This window comes from Hipposideros armiger, unplaced genomic scaffold (assembly GCF_001890085.2).
Source record: "Hipposideros armiger isolate ML-2016 unplaced genomic scaffold, ASM189008v1 scaffold_620, whole genome shotgun sequence".
Classification (NCBI taxonomy): Eukaryota; Metazoa; Chordata; class Mammalia; order Chiroptera; family Hipposideridae; genus Hipposideros; species Hipposideros armiger.
The window spans coordinates 1,056,774-1,066,723 of NW_017731970.1; the positions used below are offsets into that span (position 1 = coordinate 1,056,774).

Genomic DNA, 9,950 nt, shown 5'->3' on the forward strand with positions numbered 1-9,950 from the left:
GCTGGAAACAAAAAGCATCAGGGCTCCCACATCCTGACGAAAGAGTTCAACCAGCCAGCACACACGTCCTCTCAGAGGGAGTACTAAGAAATAGCACAGATGGCCCCATTGTGACTCAGACTGTTGCCTTTAACCGCCACCCGCCGCAAACAGGAGAGGACCAGGAGGTGGGAGAGGGAAACTGAGTGCTCCCAGTGAGAGGCTGCCTCTCTTTGGGGCAGAATGGGAAGGGAAGGGGACAGGAGGAGTGCGGATGCCCCTTACTCCCCCAAGCCAAGAGGAGTGTAAGGGAGAACCCTAAAAGAGCTGCTGGAGGAGAGTGGGAAGGTCTGCTGTGTGAAGGGACAGTTGGCATCCAGTTTCCTGCCTGGACTCTTGCTGACCTGCACAGACCCACAGCTTCCCACCCCCACCCCGGAAGTCTTCCTTGGGAGCTGTTGATCAGGAAATTTCACGCGAGCTCAAGAAATCTCTGTGGTGTGTGAACCTGGAGTCTGGTGCCCCCTTGTGGTCGAGAAATATATGAACGTAGGCGTCTCAAAATGTACTGAGGTGCCTGGAAAGAAAATGGAAATATAACACCCACCTTGATCCATGACCCCACAGTCTTCAGAGTTTGAAGAAGGACCTCAACAATTCCCAAGGCTCCAAATGGAGGAGCACAGGGCTTACTAAGAGGGCGGCCCAGGAGATGAGAAACAGAACCTGGAGCAGGGGTGGGAGTCAGCGGGCGGAGCTGCTCTTCTCTGAGGAAGGGACTGGGAAGGAGTCCAGGTGAAAAACAGAATGCCCCCCTATGCAGAGACCTCCCCGCCCTCCTCAGCAGATTACAGCATCAGACCTGGAAAAGGACCATATCCACCAAAGAACCCTGTCTCCCTTCTTTTCTCTCTGCCTCCAGGACCAAAGGATATGATATTGAAATTGTAATTGGGACTGATCAGGTTTACCAACCAAGAAAGCCCAGAAAGTTATGAGATCTGCCAAGATGTCATAACAAATGGCAAAGGGGGCTTGCATGGTTGAAATCAGTGATTGGAAAAAATAAAATAGTTTCATATCTACAGTCCACCCCACATCAAGTACATGTACCCAGCCACAGGCATGGACTTCGGAGGGAGAGAGAAAATATCAACTGTGCCATTGAATAGCTTTCTTGCCTCAGGGCAAGTCCTGTCTGAGCCTCAGTCTCTTCATGTATAAGAGGATACCTAACAGGCAAGGTTATTAAAAGATTAGAGGCAGTGTATATAAACCAAGAAAAGCTACTATTTATTTATGCACGTATTTACTCATGTAGGGAGGCATTTTTTCCCTGATTCTTTTGACAAAAGATTTGAAGTAGCCTATGTCAAAAAACAAGTAAAAAGAATTAGTAAAATAGAAATAAAAAAATAAGGAGCAAGGAACGCTGAAGTGCTTACCATAAATGCGAACTTGGTGAGTTCAGTTTCAAATTTGGTTTTGAGTTTCCTGGCAGCTGAGGTGCAAGGGGAAACCTGAGAACTTGTACAACTCTAGTTATCAGAAAGGAGGGATTCTACCTTCTCAGGAGAGATCAGCTTTTCTTAGCTCCAAATTTCAAAAGCAATGTCTCAGGAGGAGTTTTTCTGCATTGGCTTGTAACTTAACTGAAACATTGACTATTCTTTTTTTTTCTTTTTGTCATTTATTAAATTTATTGTGGTTACATTGGTTAGTAAAATTATATATAAGTTTCAAGTGTACAATTCTATAATACATCGTCTATATATCACATTGTGTGTTCACCACCCAGAGTCAGTTCTCCTTCTATCATGGTATATTTGACCCCTTTTTCCCTCTTCTACCACCCCCTTTCCCTGATACCCTCTTACCACTAAATTGTTGTCTGTGTCTAAACTGTTTCTTAGTCTTGTGTGTTTGTTGCTTTCAGTTTTATATCACACATATGAGTGAAGTAATATGGTTCTCAACTTTTACTGTCTGACTTCTTTTGCTTAGCATGGTAATCTCAAAATCCATCCATGTTTTCGTAAATGGAAGTATTTTATCTTTTCTTATGGTCAAGTAATATTCCATTGTGTATATGTACCACATCTTCTTTATCCGATCACCTATTGAAGGACAGTTTGGTTGTTTGCATGCCTTGGCCACCGTAAATAATGCTGCAATGAACATAGGGGTACATATATCTTTACAGATAAATGTTTTCAGTTTTTTTGGGTAGATACCCAGAAGAGGAATTGCTGGGTTGTATGTTCTATGTACAACAATCTATGGTTGTATGTATGTAGTCAAAAAATTCTTAATATTTTTACTATTCTTTACCATGGATTTCCAAAGCTTTGGAACTAGTGATATAGTAATGGGGACTGGGACAAATTACTGAAGGTGAATGACCCAGATTTCTACACTCCCCATCACAATGGTATTCTGCAGCAATTAATATCCCACAATTCTTCAAATTCTTTCAGATGAGCTTTCCCTAATACATTCATTGCGAGATCACCCAGAGGACATTTAGACTCACCACTTCCATCCCCAAGGAAATGTTTTTATTTGAGAACAGATTTTAGCAAAAGTATAGATGTATTTCTAGATAAATAGCAAAATTCAAGAGTCTTCTGTTTCCAGACCCAGTTCAGGCCCATGAAGACCACACTGCTCTCCCTTGAAGGCCAAAGTCACCTTTCAAGGGCATTAGCACATGAAGTAAACAGACTTTGCAAAATAGTGCTACAGGTGAGCTTTACCACCCCAACCCCAGAGTTACCTCAACTAATCTGCATATGCTAACAGGAGTTTCCAGGAAAGATGCCAAAATAAGCTCCTGTCCTCCCTCACCTTTACTTTAATCCCTACATAGGTTTTGCTTTTACCTTATGGTAATTATTTCCAAATCACAACTGCAAACACTCACTCTGATTGGAAAATTAGCAGATTTCAAACTCAGGTAATTTGTCCCTAATGAGGAACTTGTTGAACTGAATTTAACAATTAACACGTACACCCTTTGCTGCCTGCGGAGATAAAAGTGAAGCAGGAAGAAGGCAGGCTGAGAGCCCTGACGTGGCAGGACATCAGGCACAAAATGAAAGTTGGGATGGGGCAAGGTGTGTAATGGGGCTGTAGGAACATCAAGAACTTAACTGTTCAAGTGGATCTATATAGCCAATTACAGCTGTATGGCAAAGTAGAGAGGATAATGTAAAAAGCCTCCTTGTACCCATCACCCATTTCCCATGATTATCAACTCATGACTGCTCTGGTTTCTCTCTGCTGAGGAGCTAGAGACCCAGAAATCAGACAGGTAGGAGGAGTGAAAGAGAGAATGAAAGGGCAGGTGGAGCATTTCCCTTCTCACATCCCCTCAGGTTCCAAGCACCTTGGGGTACAGGTGGGATAGGTGAGTTTTAATTCACTGCTGGAATGGTTAGTGTCCTCTTCTTAGGTGTTTTGAATATGGCAGAGCAGAGCCTGGCAAAGGGGTGACTCTTGTTTTCCAATCTCTACCACCCTCCTGGCTCCATGGCTGTGGCCACATGCTCTGTATCTGCAAGTTCAGGCCCAAGTGACCATAGGCCGAGGATTTCTGAGAGCTCCAGCTTACCACATGGAATCACTTCTCACATTGTCACTTCTACTCCCACTGTGCACTCTGATACTCTGCTCTTGACTTATCTCAAGCACTGGTACACAGTTTATGCCTGAGGCTGTCTCTATGATCTGCTTTGCTGTTCTGTCCCCTCTACAACTGCACTGCCCAACACTGTAGCCACACGCAGCTACCGACCACTTGAAATGTGGCTAGTGAGACTGAGGAACTAATTTTTACTTAATTATAACTAACTTAAATTTCAAAACTGGTACTTGATTAAATTATTGGAAAACTTGTAAATATGTTTGGAAGGTGAATCTACATTTTCAACCATAGATTTTATAAAAATCTAAATACAGATCAAGTATTTCTGGTGAAAATTTAGCATCTGAATTAAGATAGGCTGTGTCTGGGTTTTGAGGATTTAATAAGAATAAAAGAATGTAAAATGTCTCATTAGGAATTTAAAAATATTAATTACACATGCAAATGATAATTTTGGATATACAGGCATACCTCGTTTTATTGCACTTTGCAGATACTGTATTTTCATCATTGAGGCAAGACCCTCCACCAGCAAGGGTTATGAGTCACTGAAGGCTCAGATGGTTAGCATTTTTTAGCAATAAAGTATTTTGTTTAAGGTAAGTACATTTTTAATTTTTTTTTTTAAGATTTTTATTGGGGTATTGGGGGGAAGGGAACAGTGCTGGGGAATTGGGGGAAGGGGAACAGACAAGTTGCTGTCATTTTGTTCTTCAGTCTAGTTGTGGAGGACGTTGCTTCACTGGCCCAAGTTGGCACCATCATTGCGCTCTTCCCGGGCGAGGCAGATCAGTCACCGGCTTCTAGACGGCCGCTCACTGCGGCTGCTGGCCGCTCACGCTGGCTGCTGGCTGCTCACGCTGGCTGCTGGCTACACACGGTAGCCCATGGCAACCCACTGCCACAGGGGCTGCAGCCTACGCCATCGCCGGCGACTCACGGCAGCCCAGCTCCAGGTTGAGCTGCTGTTCAGCATCTTAGCTGCAGAGGGCAGTGTCACTGGCCCTCATATGTGGGATCCGAACCGGGGCCCTCTGGCGTCGCAAGCCAGTTCTTAACCATCGCGCCACTCGGCCGGCCCAGGTAAGTACATTTTTTAGACACAATGCTATTGCACATTTAATAGACCAAGAATCGTGCAAACGTAACATATATGCCCTGGGAAACCCAAAAATGTATGTAACTCGCTTTATTGTGATATTTGCTTTATTGTGGTGGTGTGAAACCTAACCCACAATAACTCTGAGGTAGGCCTGTATTGGGTTAAATAAATTATTAAGGGTAATTTCTCCTGATTCCTTTTACTTGTTAAAATGAGGCTACTAAAACATTTAAAATAAATTTAAAATATGGGGCTCACATTATTTTTCCACTGGACACCACTGACCTAGAACCAGAGACTTTCCTTTATTTGCAAGTATCATCAAGGGATACAATTCTGTTCCTAAACTCCTGCCCTGTGACAGAGGCCCCAATTCTGCCAGATATGTCCTGCTATACTGTGTCCACCTGGATTTTCCTGGATGATCATCTCCTGAACCAACTTTACTGCTCCATATCAGAACATTTTGATGCCACCTGCTTTCACACAACCACCTCACTATGAATGGGCAGCTGCTAAGTCATAAAGATACAACCTGCACAAAACTAATTAAAGACCAAGAGTATGGATTTGACCTGGGATAGGGAAGAACTGCCAAGTACTCATGATACTAAAATAAATGAAGCTTATTCATAAAATATAGCCAGCTAATACCCTAAAAGGGAATCTGAATCAAGGGCCAACATAGGTGGGAATAATTAAAAGGAAATAAAAGAAGATGACAAAATGGTAATCTGAAACAAGACAATTTATTTGCTTGCCTGGGCAGGGAGCAACACATTACTCAAGTGCAAGTTCAGCTGGTGTCTCTCTCCGGGTAGTACTTAAAGGAAACAGATGGAGGGCAAAAGGGAGGAAGTCCATCAAATCTGGTGAGCTTGTGAGTTCAGGTCTCTGGTGGATTCCCAAGGCTGAGCATAAACTCTTCCTTGAAATTATTGTACCGGTTCCTCTCTCAATACTGCAGGCACCATTCCCAAAGATGTCCAGGATGGGTTACATGAAGCTCAAATGGGCTCAGTGTCACTCAGATGGCATGACATACATGTTGTTAGAAGTCAACCAAAAATCTTTTTTTTACAGGATCAAAAATGCATTAGTACAGCTGGGTTCATAGAGTGAGAATCACCTGTTAACTATCTCTTCACTCATTTCTTTTGGAACTGCCAGACCAAATTTCCTTTCCTTTTTAGGGCAAAGGGCCCAAAAACATACCTATGTACCTAGAAAAGCAATTTAAAAAATATTTTAATGGGGAATTGGGGAAGGGGAACAATGTTGGAGGAATTGGGGAAGGGGAACAGCCAAGTTGTTGTCCTTCAATCTTAATTGTGAAGGGCGCAGCTAGCTAGCTCAGTTCCAAGTCTAGTCAACATCTGGCTGCCCATCGGCAGCTCAAAGTGCCATGCACAGCTCAAGGTGCCGTGTTCAATCTTAGTTGTGGTGAGGCACAGCCCACCATCCCATGGGAGAGTCGAACCGGCAACCTTGTTGTTAGGAGCATGTGCTCTCACCAGCTAAGCCATCCTGCCGTCTGTTGGCAGCTCAGTGACAGCTCAGCTCAAGTGCAGCTCACTGACCCATGTGGGAATTGAACCAGCGACTTTGTTGCTCAGAGCTGGCGCTCTTAACTAACTGAGAAACTCGGCCGGCCCTAGAAAAACAAATTTTATGTAGACAGGCTGCCCTTCAAAGTTGTAACTAAGCAAAACTGTATCATTTTACTTTGATGGTTCTTCTTTTTTATTATTTTTGCTTCTTTTAGTAAGTTGCTGTCCTATTTTTTTGCCTTTGCTAATATGGACATTCCATTGTATTTTTCCATTCTTTTAATAGCAACTTGTTATTCTCTGATATTCTTTTTTTTTCACTTTCCCAAACCTTATTAAAGAAAAAACAATGATGATAGATCTCTAGAACATAGTAAATTTTATGGGATTCTTCCCTTGAAAATGTGACATTTAATTTCCAAACACATGCCAAAGCGTACATGGTTCCTAATTGTACTAAGTAGGTGAGAGGCAGAAATCCTAAAATGTTCATCTTCCAACTTTCCCCAGTCTGTGGTCTGTTTGTGGATTGGCAATAATGGCCTGAACAGCTACTATGGCTTCATCAATTTTTATTGTAACTCTGAGCTCTTCTATATGCAGCAATCACAGAATTTGAGGAGCTACATTAAGAGCTGCATCTCCTGGGCCGGCCGAGTGACGCATTGGTTAAGAGCTGGCTTGGGATGCCAGAGGGCCCCGGTTCAGATCCCACATATGAGGGCCAGTGACACTGCCCTCTACAGCTAAGATGCTGAACAACAGCTCAACCTGGAGCTGGGCTGCCGTGAGTCGCTGGCGACAGCGTAGGCTGCAGCCCCTGTGGCAGTGGGTTGCCATGGGCTACCGTGTGTAGCCAGGAGCAAGCGAGAGCGGCCAGCAGCCACCGTGAGTGGCCATCCAGAAGCCAGCAACTGATCTGCCTCACCCGGGAAGAGCACAAGGATGGTGCCAACTTGGGCCAGTGAAGCAACATCCTCCACAACTAGACTGAAGAACAAAAGGACAGCAACTGTCTGTTCCCCTTCCCCCAATTCCCCAATGTTGTTCCCCTCCCCCAATTCCCCAATAAAAATCTTTTAAAAAAAAAGGAACTGCGTCTCCTTTGCCAAAACCAAGAATATGCTTGTCTCAAGCAACAGGCAAGCCCTCTTTTGTTCGATTTGCTTAAGCAACTGCATCCTGTGTCAGGCGCTCCTGGACCAAAATGAAAATTGCCTTAAGCATTATCAAGTAATCAGCGTGAGGCTGAATCTGAAGGTTAGGCAAAGCCATTACACCTGCCTTAAAAACACAATTATTTACATCCCAATTGATCAATGGCTCTGCAGTTTTAGCTGCATTGTCAGCATTTTTTCGTATTATCAGGTATCAAGTCTTTGTATTTTTCAGCATTATCTCCATATTCAAGTCTAACAGCAAAACCAAGAAGCCAGTCAATTGTGTCTTGTCATCCTGAATCTTGAAAGGACAATTAGCATCTCTGAGATACTTTTCAAAGAACTTGGGCCAGTCACAGCTGTGGATAGTTTCCTCAATTACCTCTGTCTTCAGTCTTGTAGTGTCTGATTTTCTGGTCTTCTGGTCTTCAAGCCAAACAATAAAGTTTCTAAATTCTGTTTCATCTTTGTAGTTGAAGCCAGCAGGGTTGTGGTAGTCGAGGACTGTCAGCTTGCATCGAAACATATCATACTTCCCCGGAAATAAGACCGGGTCTTATATTAATTTTTGCTCCAACAATCTACATTTATTCATTTATTGATGTACAAAACTCCACATTTATCCAAACAGTCATGTCTGGCTGATGATCTTAACTGGGGCTTATGTTTGAGGTAGGGCTCGTATTACAAGCATCCTGAAAAATCATGCTAGGGCTTATTTTCCAGTTAGGTCTTATTTTCAGGGAAACACGGTAGTCGCCGCTTCTCATTCTGGTCTCCCGGGCTTCAGGCTTTGACCAGGAGAGGAGAAGTGAAGTGGTGTTGGCGGGGTAGGCACCGGCGACATGGTAAGAGCTATTCTCTGGTATTCTTAATCAATTGCATATTTTGTTATCATTATTTGAAAATAAGCTGCCTCAACTATTTTCTCACTAAGGCAGTCTATTTTTCTTGGCATCCTCTACTCCAACAGGATGAGATGGTTAGATTGTTTGCATCTCCCTTCCCATTCTCGCCCTAGTTGAGAAGTTTCAAATGCTCTTTCCCTACTCTACCTCCACGCTCACCACATCCAATGCCTAGGTTTTTCTGAAATAGTTTAGTTCTAAATTATTATTAAAAATGCCTTTGCAGCAACTCATTTATTTTTTTAAACGTTTTATTGGGGGAATTGGGGAAGGGAAGAGTGTTGGAGAATTGGAGAAGGGGAACATTGTGTTTTTCCAGGACCCATCAGCTCCAACTCAAGTGGTTGTCCTTCAATCTTAGTTGTGGAGGGCGCAAGCTCAGCTCCAAGTACAGTCGCTGCTTTCAATCTAGTTGGGGGGCGGGGGGGGTGTAGTCGACCATCCCCGGCGGGAGTCAAACTGGCAACCTTGTTGTTAAGAGCACGCTGTCACCAGCTCAGCGACAGCTCAAATCCGGCACAGCTCACTGGCCCATGTGGGAACTGAACCGGCAATGCTGTTGCTCAGCGCTCGCGTTCTAACCAACTGACCCACCTGGTTGGCCCCAGCAGCCTCATTTATTTTAATAATCCTTATCTAGTACTCATATTACATATTCCAAGACATTCCTTTATGATTGCTTTAGATTAAACTACATAAGTATATGTTTTTGTAAAAAAACAAAAAAAAACACAAAACGCAAATATATTTATTTAATATATTCACCACAGGAGCTTCACCAGAGACTCGATTTGAAAACAGAAACTAAACAAATATGACACCACAGCTGAAGATACAGAGTCCTATACAGAAATCAAGGACAGACCGTCTAAAGAAAAAATAAAAGACAGCACAATGAGAGAGGCTGGACAGCCCCGGTCAGGGCTCTTGGCTGGAGACCTGCTTTGCGAAGGTTTCCTACAGGTGCTTCTTAAAGGCCGTGGGGGGTTTTCCAGAGCTCGGCAACGGTCTATTGATGTTGGGTTCTCCTAGAAAGCTCTGGATGGAGAGCAGGATGGTCCTGACGTCATACAAGGCAGATCATTTGTGTTCAGGATGTCCAGGCAGATGCTACCCTGCGTGTCCACGTTGGGGTGGTAGCAGGGCGTGAGGAACTTCACTGTGGGTGCGTAGTAAGGGTAACCACTGGGGAGCTCTAGGGAGGTCTTACACCTCAGGTCTTCATACACTGTGCCACCTGCTCCATGGATGCCCCGCCCCCGATTTTAAAAGGTTATCTGATTCAGGGAAGGCAGAAATTCCTTTGTCGCCAGACATCATGAGGGTCATCGGCTCTTGCTGTAACCTGTTGCTCACGAGTCTCGGGTCCGTGCCTCTGCTGGGCTTGGCTCCTTCACCGGCTGTGGCAACACTGGTGGCGGTTGGGTTGCAGTTCTGGGAGGACATCCAGGAGGCGCTGGCAGGGACACAGGAACTCAGAGAACACAGCTGTAACTCCATATTACATATTTAAAAAAATACAATCAGGGCCGGCCGAGTAGCGTGATGGTTAAGAACTAGCTTGGGACGCCAGAGGGCCCCGGTTCGGATCCCACATATGAGGGC

At 44.1% G+C, this 9,950-nt stretch overlaps 2 pseudogenes; both read right to left on the reverse strand.

The window, feature by feature from the left end:
- Window positions 1-6,766: 6,766 nt before the first annotated feature.
- LOC109372241 (UPF0568 protein C14orf166-like) lies at window positions 6,767-7,963 on the reverse strand (annotated as a pseudogene).
- Window positions 7,964-9,263: 1,300 nt separating this feature from the next.
- On the reverse strand, window positions 9,264-9,818 carry LOC109372239 (ubiquitin-conjugating enzyme E2 C pseudogene; annotated as a pseudogene).
- Between the last annotated feature and the right edge of the window lie 132 nt (window positions 9,819-9,950).